General features: G+C 49.8%; 1 protein-coding gene across 6 annotated transcripts in view; it reads left to right on the top strand.

Annotated features, from left to right (window-relative positions):
• FucTA (glycoprotein 3-alpha-L-fucosyltransferase A) overlaps window positions 1-22,066 on the top strand; it is a 283,837-nt gene that overhangs the window by 106,553 nt on the left and 155,218 nt on the right. Inside the window, exon 1 of one of the 6 annotated variants that reach the window (XM_070079555.1) lies at window positions 5,527-5,825. The exons of the other annotated variants lie outside the window; for them this stretch is intronic. The gene's annotated coding sequence lies outside the window, so the exon portion shown is untranslated. Of the gene's footprint in view, window positions 1-5,526; window positions 5,826-22,066 lie in introns of those variants that run through there. 6 annotated transcript variants of the gene reach the window in all.

Below are 22,066 nucleotides of genomic sequence, written 5' to 3' on the forward strand. Positions count from 1 at the left end.
CAGTACCCTGGCTGTAACAATATCCTGGCTGTAACACCCTGGCTGTAACAGTACCCTGGCTGTAACAGTACCCTGGCTGTAACAGTACCCTGGCTGTAACAGTACCCTGGCTGTAACAGTACCCTGGCTGTAACAGTACCCTGGCTGTAACAATACCCTGGCTGTAACAATACCCTGGCTGTAACAGTTCCCTGGCTGTAACAGTACTCTGGCTGTAACAGTACCCTGGCTGTAACACTACCCTGGCTGTAACAGTACTCTGGCTGTAACAGTACCCTGGCTGTAACACTACCCTGGCTGTAACAGTACTCTGGCTGTAACAGTACCCTGGCTGTAACAGTACCCTGGCTGTAACAGTACCCTGGCTGTAACAGTACCCTGGCTGTAACACCCTGGCTGTAACAGTACCCTGGCTGTAACAGTATCCTGGCTGTAACAGTATCCTGGCTGTAACAGTACCCTGGCTGTAACAGTACCCTGGCTGTAACAGTACCCTGGCTGCAACAGTACCCTGGCTGTAACAGTATCCTCGCTGTAACAATACCCTGGTTGTAACAGTACCCTGCTGTAACAACACACTGGCTGTAACACCCTGGCTGTAACAGTACCCTGGCTGCAACAATATCCTGGCTGTAACAATACCCTGGCTGTAACAGTACCCTGGCTGTAACAATATCCTGGCTGTAACAGTACCCTGGCTGTAACAGTAACCTGGCTGTAACAGTAACCTGGCTGTAACAGTAACCTGGCTGTAACAATACCCTGGCTGTAACAATACCCTGGCTGTAACAGTACCCTGGCTGTAAGAATACCCTGGCTGTAACACCCTGGCTGTAACACCCTGGCTGTAACAATACCCTGGCTGTAACAGTGTGTGTACTCACCTATTTATGGTTGCAAGGGTCGAGTCACGGCTCCTCTGTGTTACCAACGGCTGTTATTTTTTCCATTTATTTAGGCCTAATATACCTTGAGTTAAGATTACCTTCTGGTATAACCAAGATTAGTTATCTCTCAGGCACTAAGTGGGTTATTTACCTCGGTTATCTTGTTATTACTGATAACAAGGACCTGTTGGCCAGTTTTGTTACGCAGGGCTCTGTCAGCCACTGTTAAATCGGAATGAGGAGAATAAGGAGAGACCTGGAGCTGTAGTTATATCTCTGATGGTCTGGTCACCTTGCTGGTCTGGTCACCTGGCTGATCTGGTCACCTTGCTGGTCTGGTCGCCTGGCTGGTCTGGTCACCTGGCTGGTCTGGTCACCTTGCTGGTCTGGTCGCCTGGCTGGTCTGGTCGCCTGGCTGCTCTGGTCACCTGGCTGGTCTGGTCACCTGGTTGGTCTAGTCACCTGGCTGGTATGGTCACCTGGTTGGTCTAGTCACCTGGCTGGTCTGGTCACCTCACTGGTCTAGTTACCTGGTTGGTCTAGTCACCTGGCTGCTCTGGTCAAATGGCTGGTCTGGTCACCTTGCTGGTCTGGTCACCTCACTGGTCTAGTCACCTGGCTGGTCTAGTCACCTGGCTGGTCTGGTCACCTGGCTGGTCTGGTCACCTCACTGGTCTAGTTACCTGGTTGGTCTAGTTACCTGGTTGGTCTAGTCACCTGACTGGTCTGGTCACCTGGCTGGTCTGGTCACCTCACTGGTCTAGTTACCTGGCTGGTCTAGTCACCTGGCTGGTCTGGTCACCTGGCTGGTCTGGTCACCTGGCTGGTCTGGTCACCTGGCTGGTCTGGTCACCTGGCTGGTCTGGTCGCCTCACTGGTCTAGTTACCTGGTTGGTCTAGTCACCTGGCTGGTCTGGTCATCTGGCTGGTCTAGTCACCCGCCTGGTCTGTTCACCTGGCTGGTCTAGTCAATAGACTCTGGTGTACTGTCATGTACTCTGGTGTACTGTCATGTACTCTGGTGTACTGTCATGTACTCTGGTGTACTGTCATGTACTCTGGTGTACTGTCATGTACTCTGGTGTACTGTCATGTACACTGGTGTACTGTCATGTACTCTGGTGTACTGTCATGTACACTGGTGTACTGTCATGTACTCTGGTATACTGTCATGTACTCTGGTGTACTGTCATGTACACTGGTGTACTGTCATGTACACTGGTGTACTGTCATGTACACTGGTGTACTGTCATGAACTCTGGTGTACTGTCATGTACTCTGGTGTACTGTCATGTACACTGGTGTACTGTCATGTACTCTGGTGTACTGTCATGTACTCTGGTGTACTGTCATGTACTCTGGTGTACTGTCATGTACACTGGTGTACTGTCATGTACACTGGTGTACTGTCATGTACTCTGGTGTACTGTCATGTACTCTGGTGTACTGTCATGTACACTGGTGTACTGTCATGTACTCTGGTGTACTGTCATGTACTCTGGTGTACTGTCATGTACTCTGGTGTACTGTCATGTACACTGGTGTACTGTCATGTACACTGGTGTACTGTCATGAACTCTGGTGTACTGTCATGTACTCTGGTGTACTGTCATGTACTCTGGTGTACTGTCATGTACTCTGGTGTACTGTCATGTACACTGGTGTACTGTCATGTACACTGGTGTACTGTCATGTACTCTGGTGTACTGTCATGTACTCTGGTGTACTGTCATGTACTCTGGTGTACTGTCATGTACTCTGGTGTACTGTCATGTACACTGGTGTACTGTCATGTACTCTGGTGTACTGTCATGTACACTGGTGTACTGTCATGTACTCTGGTGTACTGTCATGTACTCTGGTGTACTGTCATGTACTCTGGTGTACTGTCATGTACTCTGGTGTACTGTCATGTACTCTGGTGTACTATCATGTACTCTGGTATACAATACGGTACAGATGTGACATGGCCGTGACAAAGGCACACCTTCCTGGACTCTCTCAGCCTGGACAATTTGCTATGGTATATTGAGCTCGGTATACACTGATACCAAGGTTTGTGAGTAATGAAGTTAGTTATGAGTTGACTTTTGTACTGCAGTCAGGTCCTGGTACACTGGAGGCAGACTGGTGTACTGGAGTCAGGTCCTGGTACACTGGAGGAAGACTGGTGTACTGGAGTCAGGTCCTGGTACACTGGAGGCAGACTGGTGTACTGGAGTCAGGGTCTGGTACACTGGAGGCAGACTGGTGTACTGGAGTCAGGTCCTGGTACACTGGAGGCAGACTGGTGTACTGGAGTCAGGTCTTGGTACACTGGAGGCAGACTGGTGTACTGGAGTCAGGTCCTGGTACACTGGAGGCAGACTGGTATACTGGAGGCAGGGTCTGGTACACTGGAGGCAGACTGGTGTACTGGAGTCAGGTCCTGGTACACTGGAGGCAGACTGGTGTACTGGAGTCAGGTCCTGGTACACTGGAGGCAGACTGGTGTACTGGAGTCAGGTCCTGGTACACTGGAGGCAGACTGGTGTACTGGAGTCAGGTCTTGGTACACTGGAGGCAGACTGGTGTACTGGAGTCAGGTCCTGGTACACTGGAGGCAGACTGGTATACTGGAGGCAGGGTCTGGTACACTGGAGGCAGACTGGTGTACTGGAGTCAGGTCCTGGTACACTGGAGGCAGACTGGTGTACTGGAGTCAGGTCCTGGTACACTGGAGGCAGACTGGTGTGCTGGAGTCAGGTCCTGGTACACTGGAGGCAGACTGGTGTACTGGAGGCAGGGTGTGGTACACTGGAGGCAGACTGGTGTACTGGAGTCAGGGTCTGGTACACTGGAGGCAGACTGGTGTACTGGAGTCAGGTCCTGGTACACTGGAGGCAGACTGGTGTACTGGAGGCAGGGTCTGGTACACTGGAGGCAGACTGGTGTACTGGAGTCAGGTCCTGGTACACTGGAGGCAGACTGGTGTACTGGAGTCAGGTCCTGGTACACTGGAGGCAGACTGGTGTACTGGAGGCAGGGTCTGGTACACTGGAGGCAGACTGGTGTACTGGAGGCACGGTCTGGTACACTGGAGGCAGACTGGTGTACTGGAGTCAGGTCCTGGTACACTGGAGGCAGACTGGTGTACTGGAGGCAGGGTCTGGTACACTGGAGGCAGACTGGTGTACTGGAGTCAGGTCCTGGTACACTGGAGGCAGACTGGTGTACTGGAGGCAGGGTCTGGTACACTGGAGGCAGACTGGTGTACTGGAGTCAGGTCCTGGTACACTGGAGGCAGACTGGTGTACTGGAGTCAGGTCCTGGTACACTGGAGGCAGACTGGTGTACTGGAGGCAGGGTCTGGTACACTGGAGGCAGACTGGTTTACTGGAGTCAGGTCCTGGTACACTGGAGGCAGACTGGTGTACTGGAGTCAGGTCCTGGTACACTGGAGGCAGACTGGTGTACTGGAGGCAGGGTCTGGTACACTGGAGGCAGACTGGTGTACTGGAGTCAGGTCCTGGTACACTGGAGGCAGACTGGTACACTGGAGGCAGACTGGTACACTGGAGGCAGGCTGGTGTACTGGAGTCAGGTCCTGGTACACTGGAGGCAGGCTGGTGTACTGGAGTCAGGTCCTGGTACACTGGAGGGAGACTGGTGTACTGGAGTCAGGAACTGGTACACTGGAGGCAGACTGGTGTACTGGAGGCAGGGTCTGGTACACTGGAGGCAGACTGGTGTACTGGAGTCAGGTCCTGGTACACTGGAGGCAGACTGGTGTACTGGAGTCAGGTCCTGGTACACTGGAGGCAGACTGGTGTACTGGAGGCAGGGTCTGGTACACTGGAGGCAGACTGGTGTACTGGAGTCAGGTCCTGGTACACTGGAGGCAGGCTGGTGTACTGAAGTCAGGTCCTGGTACACTGGAGGGAGACTGGTGTACTGGAGTCAGGAACTGGTACACTGGAGGCAGACTGGTACACTGGAGGCAGACTGGTACACTGGAGGCAGACTGGTACACTGGAGGCAGACTGGTACACTGGAGGCAGGTCCTGGTACACTGGAGGCAGGTCCTGGAACACTGGAGGCAGGTCCTGGAACACTGGAGGCAGGTCCTGGTACACTGGAGGCAGGTCCTGGAACACTGGAGGCAGGTCCTGGAACACTGGAGGCAGGTCCTGGTACACTGGAGGCAGGTCCTGGTACACTGGAGGCAGGTCCTGGTACACTGGAGGCAGGTCCTGGTACACTGGAGGCAGGTCCTGGCACACTGGAGGCAGGTCCTGGCACACTGGAGGCAGGTCCTGGCACACTGGAGGCAGGTCCTGGTACACTGGAGGCAGGTCCTGGTACACTGGAGGCAGGTCCTGGTACACTGGAGGCAGGTCCTGGCACACTGGAGGCAGGTCCTGGTACACTGGAGGCAGACTGGTACACTGGAGGCAGGTCCTGGTACACTGGAGGCAGGTCCTGGTACACTGGAGGCAGGTCCTGGCACACTGGAGGCAGGTCCTGGCACACTGGAGGCAGGTCCTGGAACACTGGAGGCAGACGTAAGCATCAATCATGTACGTCTCTGGTCGTCGTGTTATCACATCTTATCACTGTTATCACCAACACGATACTGGGATATTGGCCAGCAGTTGGACCAGCATCACGAGTGAACAGTTAACTTCTGAACAACACAGACGTCTTGAGTCTCTGTTTACCAACAATTTAAATTAGGAATCGATGGGTGTTTGTGGCATTTCAAACAATCTTGGTGGGTTGATACCAAGTGTCAATCTGGAGTAGTCTGTGAGTTACTGGGGTTATAGTTTCTGGTCCATTAGTATCGTGACACTGTGATCCATTGTTGTGAACATCTTGGAGTTTCTTCCAAGGGAGTGGCGCTCGTTTATTCCCTCCCGTCTTCACCCTCCAGGGGATATATTGATTTATACCCAGGTAAGTCTAGTGGGCAGGTGTGCCAACACACTTGTGTGATGGCTAGATAGGTTGTCTCCTGTACTCTCTTGTCCCACGGTGATATCAGTGTGGATCAGTCTAGCTGGTAGTGGTAATGGTATCTGTTGGACATGTGGAAGGTATCCACATAAGACTTTTCAGTGTACCTAACAGCAGTCTGGTCGTTGGGTCGACACCCAGACACCCTTGTCAGTATTTTAGGTAATTAACATCGACAGGTCAATGTTGAACTGTCAGGGGTCCAAGACTGTTCAACTGTGTCCCAGCATACATAAGGGGGATTACCAATAGACAACTGGTTGTGTTCAAGACCCCTGGTTGTCTTCAAGACCCCTGGTTGTCTTCAAGACCCCTGATTGTCTTCAAGACCCCTGGTTGTCTTCAAGACCCCTGGTTGTCTTCAAGACCCCTGGTTGTCTTCAAGACCCCTGGTTGTCTTCAAGACCCGTGGCTGTCTTCAAGACCCCTGGTTGTCTTCAAGACCCCTGGCTGTCTTCAAGACCCCTGGCTGTCTTCAAGACCCCTGGTTGTCTTCAAGACCCCTGGTTGTCTTCAAGACCCCTGGTTGTCTTCAAGACCCCTGGTTGTCTTCAAGACCCCTGGTTGTCTTCAAGACCCCTGGTTGTCTTCAAGACCCGTGGCTGTCTTCAAGACCCCTGGTTGTCTTCAAGACCCCTGGCTGTCTTCAAGACCCCTGGCTGTCTTCAAGACCCCTGGCTGTCTTCAAGACCCCTGGCTGTCTTCAAGACCCCTGGCTGTCTTCAAGACCCGTGGCTGTCTTCAAGACCCCTGGTTGTCTTCAAGACCCGTGGCTGTCTTCAAGACCCGTGGCTGTCTTCAAGACCCCTGGCTGTCTTCAAGACCCCTGGCTGTCTTCAAGACCCCTGGCTGTCTTCAAGACCCCTGGCTGTCTTCAAGACCCCTGGCTGTCTTCAAGAAGGCACTGGACAGGCACCTAAAGTCAGTACCTGACCAACCGGGCTGTGGTTTGAACGTCGGGTTGCGTGCGGCCAGCAATAACAGCCTGGTTGATCAGACCCTGATCCATCATGGACCTTGGTCACAGACCGGGCCGCGGGGGCGTTGACCCCCCCAAAACCCTCTCCAGGTATACTCCAAGATATCTATACCTGTAGGGTGTTCCGGGTGTCAGGTACCCCGCAGCACGGTCCACGACCTTGGTGGATCAGGGACAGATCAACCAAGTTGTTACTGCTGGCCTCATGCAAACCACAGTAGGACCACAGCCTGGCTGGTCAGGTACTGACTTTAAGTACCTTTAATTCCGTTGATTAAGTAAGATGTACCATTGTCTCTTGGTAATATAAACACATATGAGTATAATGTGATCCTTTATTGACAACGTTTCGCCCATATAGTGGGCGAAAGTCACAGATGTACCTGGGGTGGAAGGTACGTGAGTATTTATAGTCAGTACCTTCCACCCCAGGTAGATCTGTTCGTGACTTTCGCCCACTGTGTGGGCGAAACGTAGTCAATAAAGGATCACATTATACTCCATATGTGTTTATATTACCACTGTGTCAGTATTTTATACCATTTATTTCCACCTTTGTCTCTCACTGTTTCTTGTAGACCATCGTTATTATCCCAGATTAAACTGGTAAATATCCCAGGATATATAATGGAATATCACCCTGTCAGTATTTGCAGACAGAGGGCTGTCACTTCCTTCTGTCAAGGTGAGTGTGACAGGCTGTCACCTTGCTAGTTTAAAATCTTGACCTCCACAGTTTCTGTCAGTTTGACAGAGGACAAGGATATGCTTGACTGGGTGTACCCTGCCTGGCAGGGTGCAGAGGACAAGGATATGCTTGACTGGGTGTACCCTGCCTGGCAAGGTGCAGAGGACAAGGATATGCTTGACTGAGTGTACCCTGCCTGGCAGGGTGCAGAGGACAAGGATATGCTTGACTGGGTGTACCCTGCCTGGCAGGGTGCAGAGGACAAGGATATGCTTGACTGGGTGTACCCTGCCTGGCAGGGTGCAGAGGACAAGGATATGCTTGACTGAGTGTACCCTGCCTGGCAAGGTGCAGAGGACAAGGATATGCTTGACTGGGTGTACCCTGCCTGGCAGGGTGCAGAGGACAAGGATATGCTTGACTGGGTGTACCCTGCCTGGCAGGGTGCAGAGGACAAGGATATGCTTGACTGGGTGTACCCTGCCTGGCAGGGTGCAGAGGACAAGGATATGCTTGACTGGGTGTACCCTGCCTGGCAAGGTGCAGAGGACAAGGATATGCTTGACTGGGTGTACCCTGCCTGGCAGGGTGCAGAGGACAGAAGGATATGCTTGACTGGGTGTACCCTGCCTGGCAAGGTGCAGAGGACAAAAGGATATACTTGACTGGGTGTACCCTGCCTGGCAGGGTGCAGAGGACAGAAGGATATGCTTGACTGGGTGTACCCTGCCTGGCAAGGTGCAGAGGACAGAAGGATATGCTTGACTGGGTGTACCCTGCCTGGCAGGGTGCAGAGGACAGAAGGATATGCTTGACTGGGTGTACCCTGCCTGGCAAGGTGCAGAGGACAAGGATATGCTTGACTGGGTGTACCCTGCCTGGCAAGGTGCAGAGGACAGAAGGATATGCTTGACTGGGTGTACCCTGCCTGGCAAGGTGCAGAGGACAAGGATATGCTTGACTGGGTGTACCCTGCCTGGCAAGGTGCAGAGGACAAGGATATGCTTGACTGGGTTTACCCTGCCTGGCAAGGTGCAGAGGACAAGGATATGCTTGACTGGGTGTACCCTGCCTGGCAAGGTGCAGAGGACAAGGATATGCTTGACTGGGTGTACCCTGCCTGGCAGGGTGCAGAGGACAAGGATATGCTTGACTGGGTGTACCCTGCCTGGCAAGGTGCAGAGGACAAGGATATGCTTGACTGGGTGTACCCTGCCTGGCAGGGTGCAGAGGACAAGGATATGCTTGACTGGGTGTACCCTGCCTGGCAAGGTGCAGAGGACAAGGATATGCTTGACTGGGTGTACCCTGCCTGGCAAGGTGCAGAGGACAAGGATATGCTTGACTGGGTGTACCCTGCCTGGCAAGGTGCAGAGGACAAGGATATGCTTGACTGGGTGTACCCTGCCTGGCAAGGTGCAGAGGACAAGGATATGCTTGACTGGGTGTACCCTGCCTGGCAAGGTGCAGAGGACAAGGATATGCTTGACTGGGTGTACCCTGCCTGGCAGGGTGCAGAGGACAGAAGGATATGCTTGACTGGGTGTACCCTGCCTGGCAGGGTGCAGAGGACAGAAGGATATGCTTGACTGGGTGTACCCTGCCTGGCAAGGTGCAGAGGACAGAAGGATATGCTTGACTGGGTGTACCCTGCCTGGCAGGGTGCAGAGGACAGAAGGATATGCTTGACTGGGTGTACCCTGCCTGGCAAGGTGCAGAGGACAGAAGGATATGCTTGACTGGGTGTACCCTGCCTGGCAGGGTGCAGAGGACAGAAGGATATGCTTGACTGGGTGTACCCTGCCTGGCAAGGTGCAGAGGACAGAAGGATATGCTTGACTGGGTTTACCCTGCCTGGCAAGGTGCAGAGGACAAGGATATGCTTGACTGGGTGTACCCTGCCTGGCAAGGTGCAGAGGACAAGGATATGCTTGACTGGGTGTACCCTGCCTGGCAGGGTGCAGAGGACAGAAGGATATGCTTGACTGGGTGTACCCTGCCTGGCAGGGTGCAGAGGACAGAAGGATATGCTTGACTGGGTGTACCCTGCCTGGCAAGGTGCAGAGGACAGAAGGATATGCTTGACTGGGTGTACCCTGCCTGGCAGGGTGCAGAGGACAGAAGGATATGCTTGACTGGGTGTACCCTGCCTGGCAAGGTGCAGAGGACAGAAGGATATGCTTGACTGGGTGTACCCTGCCTGGCAGGGTGCAGACAGGCCAGTGCTGTCTTCAAACACGTCAGCGTATTTGGTTGTGGCTGTCAGCGGTGTATGAATGCACTGCTTCACTGTAACAATAGTTCTGACAGTGTTAGATGTCACTGTCTGATTGATTAATTACTAGTACAGACATTTCTGCTTTAATTGCAAGATATTGTTGCAGGATCATGCAGGGGAAGGTTGCAGGATCATGCAGATTAAGGTTGCAGGATCACACAGACTAAGGTTGCAGGATCACACAGACTAAGGTTGCAGGATCACACAGACTAAGGTTGCAGGATCACACAGACTAAGGTTGCAGGATCACACAGAGGAAGGTTGCAGGATCACACAGAGGAAGGTTGCAGGATCACACAGACTAAGGTTGCAGGATCACACAGACTAAGGTTGCAGGATCACACAGAGGAAGGTTGCAGGATCACACAGACTAAGGTTGCAGGATCACACAGAGGAAGGTTGCAGGATCACACAGAGGAAGGTTGCAGGATCACACAGAGGAAGGTTGCAGGATCACACAGACTAAGGTTGCAGGATCACACAGAGGAAGGTTGCAGGATCACACAGAGGAAGGTTGCAGGATCACACAGACTAAGGTTGCAGGATCACACAGAGGAAGGTTGCAGGATCACACAGAGGAAGGTTGCAGGATCACACAGAGGAAGGTTGCAGGATCACACAGACTAAGGTTGCAGGATCACACAGAGGAAGGTTGCAGGATCACACAGACTAAGGTTGCAGGATCACACAGAGGAAGGTTGCAGGATCACACAGAGGAAGGTTGCAGGATCACACAGAGGAAGGTTGCAGGATCACACAGAGGAAGGTTGCAGGATCACACAGAGGAAGGTTGCAGGATCACACAGACTAAGGTTGCAGGATCACACAGACTAAGGTTGCAGGATCACACAGAGGAAGGTTGCAGGATCACACAGAGGAAGGTTGCAGGATCACACAGACTAAGGTTGCAGGATCACACAGAGGAAGGTTGCAGGATCACACAGAGGAAGGTTGCAGGATCACACAGACTAAGGTTGCAGGATCACACAGAGGAAGGTTGCAGGATCACACAGAGGAAGGTTGCAGGATCACACAGAGGAAGGTTGCAGGATCACACAGACTAAGGTTGCAGGATCACACAGAGGAAGGTTGCAGGATCACACAGACTAAGGTTGCAGGATCACACAGAGGAAGGTTGCAGGATCACACAGAGGAAGGTTGCAGGATCACACAGACTAAGGTTGCAGGATCACACAGACTAAGGTTGCAGGATCACACAGAGGAAGGTTGCAGGATCACACAGAGGAAGGTTGCAGGATCACACAGAGGAAGGTTGCAGGATCACACAGGGGAAGGTTGCAGGATCACACAGAGGAAGGTTGCAGGATCACACAGAGGAAGGTTGCAGGATCACACAGAGGAAGGTTTCAGGATCACACAGAGGAAGGTTTCAGGATCACACAGAGGAAGGTTGCAGGATCACACAGACTAAGGTTGCAGGATCACACAGACTAAGGTTGCAGGATCACACAGAGGAAGGTTGCAGGATCACACAGAGGAAGGTTGCAGGATCACACAGAGGAAGGTTGCAGGATCACACAGAGGAAGGTTGCAGGATCACACAGACTAAGGTTGCAGGATCACACAGACTAAGGTTGCAGGATCACACAGACTAAGGTTGCAGGATCACACAGACTAAGGTTGCAGGATCACACAGACTAAGGTTGCAGGATCACACAGACTAAGGTTGCAGGATCACACAGACTAAGGTTGCAGGATCACACAGACTAAGGTTGCAGGATCACACAGACTAAGGTTGCAGGATCACACAGACTAAGGTTGCAGGATCACAGAGGAAGGTTGCAGGATCACACAGAGGAAGGTTGCAGGATCACACAGAGGAAGGTTGCAGGATCACACAGAGGAAGGTTGCAGGATCACACAGAGGAAGGTTGCAGGATCACACAGAGGAAGGTTGCAGGATCACACAGAGGAAGGTTGCAGGATCACACAGAGGAAGGTTGCAGGATCTCACAGAGGAAGGTTGCAGGATACAGGAGTAGTTCACTTGTTACTCAGGAAAGACGTGTGACACAGGCTACAGCTTCCTGGGGAGGATGTGCCGCGTTGTCGAGGCTGTCACCCGAGTGCCACCAAAACTGTCATCCTCAGCAGCCGTCAACGTGTCCATCAGCACCTTGTGTACAGCTGGTAGCAACACCAGTGGTGATGCTCATCACTAACTACACCACTGGTTGTGCCAGTATATAGTGTATAGGGACGTCCTTCCAGCCCCAGGGACGTCTCTCCAGCCCCAGGGACGTCCCTCCAGCCCCAGGGACGTCCCTCCAGCCCCAGGGACGTCTCTCCAGCCCCAGGGACGTCCTTCCAGCCCCAGGGACGTCTCTCCAGCCCCAGGGACGTCCCTCCAGCCCCAGGCACGTCTCTCCAGCCCCAGGGACGTCCCTCCAGCCCCAGGGACGTCTCTCCAGCCCCAGGCACGTCTCTCCAGCCCCAGGGACGTCCCTCCAGCCCCAGGCACGTCTCTCCAGCCCCAGGGACGTCCTTCCAGCCCCAGGCACGTCTCTCCAGCCCCAGGGACGTCCCTCCAGCCCCAGGCACGTCTCTCCAGCCCCAGGGACGTCTCTCCAATGCCAGGGACGTCTTTCCAGCCCCAGGGACGTCCCTCCAGTCTTAGTTTGTTGCAACATTGGCACTATCAACACAGTGTTGGTGACCCATCCTGTGTGGTAGAACATAGCCGGGAAACATAGCTTTTATTCTCACTGTGTGGCAACACACTGCTGGTGTTACCACTGTCTAACTATCATATAGAATAGTGTAGCAACACTGCTGGTGTTACCACTGTGTAACTATCATATAGAATAGTGTAGCAACACTGCCGGTGTTACCACTGTGTAACTATCATATAGAATAGTGTAGCAACACTGCCGGTGTTACCACTGTGTAACTATCATATAGAATAGTGTAGCAACACTGCTGGTGTTACCACTGTGTAACTATCATATAGAATAGTGTAGCAACACTGCTGGTGTTACCACTGTGTAACTACCATACAGAATAGTATAGCAACACTGTAATGGGACTGGTATTGTGTTGCAATCTCAGGGATGCAACATCTATCCTCTCGCTCTGTGTTGCAATCCTAGTCTATTCGATCGCCCATCTACCATTCCACTTCCTCGTCTATCCTCCCCCTATCCGGACGCAGGAAGAGAAGGGTTAGCAGAGTGTTATTGAATGGAGAATAGAAAAGCGATGCCTTTATTCACAGGATTCGTATTATTTCCCCTCCCTCTGTCCCCCTATACAGCAGGTGTGTTGCTGGGACGAAAATACGGTTCGTGAAATTGGTTCACCTCCCTGCCTAGAGTGGTTCTTCCTGGGTGTGTGGTTCTTCCTGGCGAAACGTCTACAATAGACACACCCTTCCTGGGTGTGTCTATTGTAGACGTTTCGCCACCCAGTGGCTTTATCAGTACAAATTCCAGGACATAACTGGAAGATAGTAGAACTCTATACAAAAGAAGGGGTAATCAGTTCGTCAGACTTGGAGGAGGTGTGAAGAGCACCGTAGTCTTAAAGAGTCTGAGGCACAGGCAAGGTTAGTTGGTGTTTATATACTGTCGTCAGGTGTTGAGGGACGGGCCACTGGTAGGCGGAATTCCTCAGTGGAAGTAGGTCATACCCGAGGGACGGGTTAGTGGTAGTGAAGAAAGTTGTGGTTGATGTCCTCTGAACCAAGATTCCGTGATGTTGAAAATTGTATGAAATACCTACAAGTAGGCTTCCTCAGTCAAGTATAAAGACAGCAGTAGTAATCAAATGAAGATGATGTAATTAGTCTATCAACCTTGGGGGGAAAGTATTTGAGGTCGTCAGTCTCTCAGCTTGCAGAAGAGTTCAGCTCCATGGTCTGAAACAAGGTGGTCAGTCCCTCAGCCTGGAGAAGAGTTCAGCTCCATGGTCTGGAACAAGGTTGTCAGTCCCTCAACCTGGAGAAGAGTTCAGCTCCATGGTCTGGAACAAGGTGATCAGTCCCTCAGCCTGGAGAAGAGTTCAGTTCCGTGGTCTGGAACAAGGTGGCCAGTCCCTCAGCCTGGAGAAGAGTTCAGCTCCATGGTCTGGAACAAGGTGGTCAGTCCCTCAGCCTGGAGAAGAGTTCAGTTCCATGGTCTGGAACAAGGTGGTCAGTCCCTCAGCCTGGAGAAGAATTCAGTTCCATGGTCTGGAACAAGGTGGTCAGTCCCTCAGCCTGGAAGAGTTCAGCTCCATGGTCTGGAACAAGGTGGTCAGTCCCTCAGCCTGGAGAAGAGTTCAGCTCCATGGTCTGGAACAAGGTGGTCAGTCCCTCAGCCTGGAGAAGAGTTCAGCTCCATGGTCTGGAACAAGGTGGTCAGTCCCTCAGCCTGGAGAAGAGTTCAGCACCATGGTCTGGAACAAGGTGGTCAGTCCCTCAGTCTGGAGAAGAGTTCAGCTCCATGGTCTGGAACAAGGTGGTCAGTCCCTCAGCCTGGAGAAGAGTTCAGCTCCATGGTCTGGAACAAGGTGGTCAGTCCCTCAGCCTGGAGAAGAGTTCAGCTAGGTAGATCACTGCTGTAGCTAGGTAGATCACTGCTGTAGCCAGGTAGATCACTGCTGTAGCTAGGTAGATCACTGCTGTAGCCAGGTAGATCACTGCTGTAGCCAGGTAGGTCACTGCTGTAGCCAGGTAGATCACTACTGTAGCCAGGTAGATCACTGCTGTAGCTAGGTAGATCACTGCTGTAGCTAGGTAGATCACTGCTGTAGCCAGGTAGATCACTGCTGTAGCTAGGTAGATCACTGCTGTAGCCAGGTAGATCACTGCTGTAGCCAGGTAGATCACTGCTGTAGCCAGGTAGATCACTGCTGTAGCTAGGTAGATCACTGCTGTAGCCAGGTAGATCACTGCTGTAGCCAGGTAGATCACTGCTGTAGCTAGGTAGATCACTGCTGTAGCTAGGTAGATCACTGCTGTAGCCAGGTAGATCACTGCTGTAGCCAGGTAGATCACTGCTGTAGCCAGGTAGATCACTGCTGTAGCCAGGTAGATCACTGCTGTAGCTAGGTAGATCACTGCTGTAGCTAGGTAGATCACTGCTGTAGCCAGGTAGATCACTGCTACAGTGCTGCACCTGCCGCCTCACCACCGCTGTTCCAGTGACACTCGTCACAACCACTTTTAATGTTGGACTTTTGATGTTGGACTTTTAATGTTGGACTTTTAATGTTGGACTTTTAATGTTGGACTTTTAATGTTGGACTTTTAATGTTGGACTTTTAATGTTGGACTTTTAATGTTGGACTTTTAATGTTGGACTTTTAATGTTGGACTTTTGATGTTGGACTTTTAATGTTGGACTTTTAATGTTGGACTTTTAATGTTGGACTTTTAATGTTGGACTTTTAATGTTGGACTTTTAATGTTGGACTTTTAATGTTGGACTTTTAATGTTGGACTTTTAATGTTGGACTTTTAATGTCGGACTTTTAATGTCGGACTTTTAATGTCGGACTTTTAATGTCGGACTTTTAATGTCGGACTTTTAATGTCGGACTTTTAATGTCGGACTTTTAATGTCGGACTTTTAATGTCGGACTTTTAATGTCGGACTTTTAATGTCGGACTTTTAATGTCGGACTTTTAATGTCGGACTTTTAATGTCGGACTTTTAATGTCGGACTTTTAATGTCGGACTTTTAATGTCGGACTTTTAATGCGGAACTTTTAATGTTGGACTTTTAATGTTGGACTTTTAATGACTGACTTTCAATGTCGGACTTTTAATGTCGGACTTTTAAAACTATTTTTAATTTTGGACGAAAGTTAACTTACAAACGGTAACTTAACTTGACCTGACCTAATTTAACTTAATCTAGCCTAACCTTACCATTGTTACTATTTATGTTCTGCCCCCTCACCCTCCTTCCCCATCTTTCCCCTCCCCCTCTTCCCCCTCCCCCGCTTCCCCCACCCCCATTCCTCTCAATCCCTCCCCTCTTCCCCTTCTCCCTCTTCCCTGTCCCCTCCCCTCTCCCCCATCGGAGGGAGGGAAGGAGGGAGGGTATGAGGGAGGGTAGGAGGGAGGGAAGGTAGGAGGGAGGGAGGGGTAAAGAGAGGGAGATAGGATCAATACATGGAAATTCTTGCAGTGACTTTTTGGAGGGAGTTGTTAGTGTTAGTAACGTTCTTAGTGGTGTTATTACCGTTATTAGTGTTAGTAACGTTGTTAGTGGTGTTAGTAACGTTATTAGTGGTAGTAACGTTGTTAGTGATAGTAACGTTCTTGGTGGTGTTATTAATGTTAGCAACGTTGTTAGTGGTGGTAGAACGTTATTAGTGGTGGTAGTAACGTTCTTAGTGATAGTAACGTTGTTAGTGCTGGTAGTGACGTTGTTAGTGTTGGTAACGTTATTAGTGTTAGTGACGGTGTTAGTGGTGTTAACGTTAGTGGTCTTAATAACGTTGTTAGTGGTGTTAGTAACGTTAGTGGTGTTAGTGACGTTAGTGGTGTTAGTAACAGTGATAGCGATGGTAGTGGCATTGTTATTCATAATACTTTAGTGACATTATTAGTAACGGTGTTAGTAACGGTGTGTTAGTAGCATTGGTAGTAACGGTGTTAGTAACATTGGTAGTAACGGTGTTAATAACATTGGTAGTAACGGTGTATTAGTAACATTGGTAGTAACGGTGTTAGTAACAGTAGTAACATTGTTATTAACGTTGTTAGTAACATTGGTAGTAACGGTGTTAGTAACATTGTTAGTAACGGTGTATTAGTAACATTGGTAGTAACGGTGTTAGTAACAGTAGTAACATTGTTATTAACGTTGTTAGTAACATTGGTAGTAACGGTGTTAGTAACAGTAGTAACATTGTTATTAACGTTGTTAGTAACATTGGTAGTAACGGTGTTAGTAACACTAGTAACGGTGTTAGTAGCATTGTTATTAACGGTATTAGTAACATTGTTAGTAACGGTGTTAGTAACACTGGTAGTAACGGTGTTAGTAACATTGGTAGTAACGGTGTTAGTAACATTGGTAGAAACGGGGTTAGTAACAGTGGTAGTAACGGTGTTAGTAACATTGGTAGTAACGGTGTTAGTAACATTGGTAGTAACGGTGTTAGTAACACTGGTAGTAACGGTGTTAGTAACATTAGTAGTAACGGTGTTAGTAACATTGGTAGTAACGGTGTTATTAACATTGGTAGTAACGGTGTTAGTAACATTGGTAGTAACGGTGTTAGTAACATTGGTAGTAACGGTGTTAGTAACATTTAGTAACGGTGTTAGTAACATTGGTAGTAACATTGTTAGTAACGGTGTTAGTAACATTGGTAGTAACATTGTTAGTAACGGTGTTAGTAACATTGGTAGTAACGGGGTTAGTAACATTGGTAGTAACGGGGTTAGTAACATTGGTAGTAACGGTGTTAGTAACATTGGTAGTAACGGTGTTAGTAACATTTAGTAACGGTGTTAGTAACATTGGTAGTAGCGGTGTTAGTAACGTTGATAGTAACGGTGTTAGTAACATTGGTAGTAACGGTGTTAGTAACATTGGTAGTAACGGTGTTAGTAACATTTAGTAACGGTGTTAGTAACATTGTTAGTAACATTGGTAGTAACGGTGTTAGTAACATTGTTAGTAACGGTGTTAGTAACATTTAGTAACGGTGTTAGTAACATTGTTAGTAACGGTGTTAGCAACATTGTTAGTAACGGTGTTAGCAACATTGTTAGTAACGGTGTTAGTAACATTGTTAGTAACGGTGTTAGTAACATTGTTAGTAACGGTGTTAGTAACATTGTTAGTAACGGTGTTAGTAACATTGTTAGTAACGGTGTTAGTAACATTGTTAGTAACGGTGTTAGTAACATTGTTAGTAACGGTGTTAGTAACATTGTTAGTAACGGTGTTAGTAACATTGTTAGTAACGGTGTTAGTAACATTGTTAGTAACGGTGTTAGTAACATTGTTAGTAACGGTGTTAGTAACATTGTTAGTAACGGTGTTAGTAACATTGTTAGTAACGGTGTTAGTAACATTGTTAGTAACGGTGTTAGTAACATTGTTAGTAACGGTGTTAGTAACATTGTTAGTAACGGTGTTAGTAACATTGTTAGTAACGGTGTTAGTAACATTGTTAGTAACGGTGTTAGTAACATTGTTAGTAACGGTGTTAGTAACATTGTTAGTAACGGTGTTAGTAACATTGTTAGTAACGGTGTTAGTATGATAGTGGAGGAAATCAGAGAACTAAGATAACATACCTGGGATAACATACCTGGGATAACATACCTGAGATATACCTGGGATAACATACCCGGGATAACATACCTGGAATAACATACCCGGGATAACATACCCGGGATAACATACCCGGGATAACATACCCGGGATAACATACCTGGGATAACATACCTGGGATAACATACCCGGGATAACATACCTGGGATAACATACCCGGGATAACATACCCGGGATAACATACCCGGGATAACATACCTGGGATAACATACCTGGGATAGCATCTGATTTGCCATACAGACAATGACAGTCAGATTGACTGTCAGCAATCATACACGGTACAGAACTAACGGTACTGTCAGCAATCATACACGGTACAGAACTAACGGTACTGTCAGCAGTCATACACGGTACAGAACTAACGGTACTGTCAGCAGTCATACACGGTACAGAACTAACGGTACTGTCAGCAATCATACACGGTACAGAACTAACGGTACTGTCAGCAATCATACACGGTACAGAACTAACGGTACTGTCAGCAATCATACACGGTACAGAACTAACGGTACTGTCAGCAGTCCTACACGGTACAGAACTAACGGTACTGTCAGCAATCATACACGGTACAGAACTAACGGTACTGTCAGCAATCATACACGGTACAGAACTAACGGTACTGTCAGCAGTCCTACACGGTACAGAACTAACGGTACTGTCAGCAGTCCTACACGGTACAGAACTAACGGTACTGTCAGCAGTCCTACACGGTACAGAACTAACGGTACTGTCAGCAATCATACACGGTACAGAACTAACGGTACTGTCAGCAGTCCTACACGGTACAGAACTAACGGTACTGTCAGCAGTCATACACGGTACAGAACTAACGGTACTGTCAGCAGTCATACACGGTACAGAACTAACGGTACTGTCAGCAGTCCTACACGTTACAGAACTAACGGTACTGTCAGCAATCATACACGGTACAGAACTAACGGTACTGTCAGCAGTCCTACACGTTACAGACCTAACGGTACTGTCAGCAATCATACACGGTACAGAACTAACGGTACTGTCAGCAGTCATACACTGTACAGAACTAACGGTACTGTCAGCAATCATACACGGTACAGAACTAACGGTACTGTCAGCAGTCATACACGGTACAGAACTAACGGTACTGTCAGCAGTCCTACACGTTACAGAACTAACGGTACTGTCAGCAATCATACACGGTACAGACCTAACGGTACTGTCAGCAGTCCTACACGTTACAGAACTAACGGTACTGTCAGCAATCATACACGGTACAGAACTAACGGTACTGTCAGCAATCATACACGGTACAGAACTAACGGTACTGTCAGCAGTCATACACGGTACAGAACTAACGGTACTGTCAGCAATCATACACGGTACAGAACTAACGGTACTGTCAGCAGTCATACACGGTACAGAACTAACGGTACTGTCAGCAATCATACACGGTACAGAACTAACGGTACTGTCAGCAGTCCTACACGGTACAGAACTAACGGTACTGTCAGCAGTCATACACGGTACAGAACTAACGGTACTGTCAGCAGTCATACACGGTACAGAACTAACGGTACTGTCAGCAGTCATACACGGTACAGAACTAACGGTACTGTCAGCAATCATACACGGTACAGAACTAACGGTACTGTCAGCAGTCATACACGGTACAGAACTAACGGTACTGTCAGCAATCATACACGGTACAGAACTAACGGTACTGTCAGCAGTCATACACGGTACAGAACTAACGGTACTGTCAGCAGTCATACACGGTACAGAACTAACGGTACTGTCAGCAATCATACACGGTACAGAACTAACGGTACTGTCAGCAGTCATACACGGTACAGAACTAACGGTACTGTCAGCAGTCATACACGGTACAGAACTAACGGTACTGTCAGCAGTCATACACGGTACAGAACTAACGGTACTGTCAGCAGTCATACACGGTACAGAACTAACGGTGCTGTCAGCCGTCATACACGGTACAGAACTAACGGTACTGTCAGCAGTCATACATTTTGCAGCCGATGGCACCGTTAACGGTACTAAACAGCACATACAAGATCCGTCTTAGAACACTGTTACTGTTGCTGCTGTTATTACTATTGTTACTGCTACTGTTGCTCCTGTTATTGCTATTACTGTTAGGTGTCCTGGTCACTGTTAGGCCTCCTGACTGGTGTCTTGGTCACTGTTAGGCGTCCTGGTCACTGTTAGGTGTCCTGGCCACTGTTAAGTGTCCTGGCCACTGTTAGGCCTCCTGACTGTTTGGTGTCTTGGTCACTGTTATGCGTCCTGGTCACTGTTAGGTGTCCTGGCCACTGTTAAGTGTCCTGGCCACTGTTAGGCCTCCTGACTGTTTGGTGTCTTGGTCACTGTTATGCGTCCTGGTCACTGTTAGGTGTCCTGGCCACTGTTAGGCCTTATGACTGTTTGGTGTCTTGGTCACTGTTATGCGTCCTGGTCACTGTTAGGTGTCCTGGCCACTGTTAAGTGTCCTGGCCACTGTTAGGCCTCCTGACTGTTTGGTGTCTTGGTCACTGTTAGGCGTCCTGGTCACTGTTAGGTGTCCTGGCCACTGTTAGGTGTCCTGGTCACTGTTAGATATCCTGACTGTTAGGTGTCTTAGTCACTGTTAGGTGTCCTGGTCACTGTTAGATATCCTGACTGTTAGGTGTCTTAGTCACTGTTAGGTGTCCTGGCCACTGTTAAGTGTCCTGATCACTGTTAGGTGTCCTGGCCACTGTTAAGTGTCCTGTCAGTGTTAGGTGTCCTGGCCACTGTCAGGTGTCCTGGCCACTGTTAAGTGTCCTGTCAGTGTTAGGTGTCCTGATCACTGTCAGGTGTCCTGGCCACTGTTAGGTATCCTGACTGTTAGGCGTCTTGGTCACTGTTAGGCGTCCTGGTCACTGTTAGGTGTCCTGATCACTGTTAGGTGTCCTGATCACTGTTAGGCGTCCTGGTCACTGTTAGGTGTCCTGGCCACCGTTAAGTGTCCTGATCACTGTTAGGTGTCCTGGTCACTGTTAGAAGGTGAAGCCTCTACTACTGAGGTTTGTTCTTGTATGGCGTGAGTATTGCCAGATGCTGCTGTCTCCTTGCCTGGGGGTAATGTGTTGACACGCTACCTTTCTCTCTCACTGCGTTGTCCTGCGTTTTGCTGTCTGGTGAGTCAGGTTTTGGTAGCGTTTGTTAGAATCTCTGTCTAGTGAGGACTCCAAAGGAGCCTTCAGGAGCCCCCGGGAGCCTTCGGGAGTTTCCAGGAGACTTCAGGAGTTCTCGAGAGCCTTCAGGAATCCTCGAGAGCCTTCAGGAGTTCTCGAGAGCCTTCAGGAATCCTCGAGAGCCTTCAGGGGTCCTCAGGAACCTTCAGTAGTCCTCGAGAGCCTTCAGGGGTCCTCAGGAGCCTTCAGGAGTCCTCGAGAGCCTTCAGGGGTCCTCAGGAGCCTTCAGGGGTCCTCGACAGCCTTCAGGGGTCCTCAGGAGCCTTTAGGAGTCCTCGAGAGCCTTCAGGGGTACTCAGGAGCCTTCAGGAGTCCTCGAGAGTCTTCAGGGGTCCTCAGGAGCCTTTAGGAGTCCTCGAGAGCCTTCAGGGGTCCTCGACAGCCTTCAGGGGTCCTCAGGAGCCTTCAGGAGTCCTCGAGAGCCTTCAGGGGTCCTCAGGAGCCTTCAGGGGTCCTCGACAGCCTTCAGGGGTCCTCAGGAGCCTTCAGGGGTACTCAGGAGCCTTCAGGAGTCCTCGAGAGCCTTCAGGGGTACTCAGGAGCCTTCAGGAGTCCTCGAGAGTCTTCAGGGGTCCTCATGAGCCTTTAGGAGTCCTAGAGAGCCTTCAGGGGTCCTCAGGAACCTTCAGGGGTCCTCGAGAGCCTTCAGGGGTCCTCAGGAGCCTTCAGGAACAAGCTAGCTGGAGGGCCTGAGCTACCTACCTAGAAGGATTAGAGGAATGA

The sequence above is a fragment of the Cherax quadricarinatus genome, chromosome 100 (genome assembly GCF_038502225.1).
Source record: "Cherax quadricarinatus isolate ZL_2023a chromosome 100, ASM3850222v1, whole genome shotgun sequence".
NCBI classification, from domain to species: Eukaryota; Metazoa; Arthropoda; class Malacostraca; order Decapoda; family Parastacidae; genus Cherax; species Cherax quadricarinatus.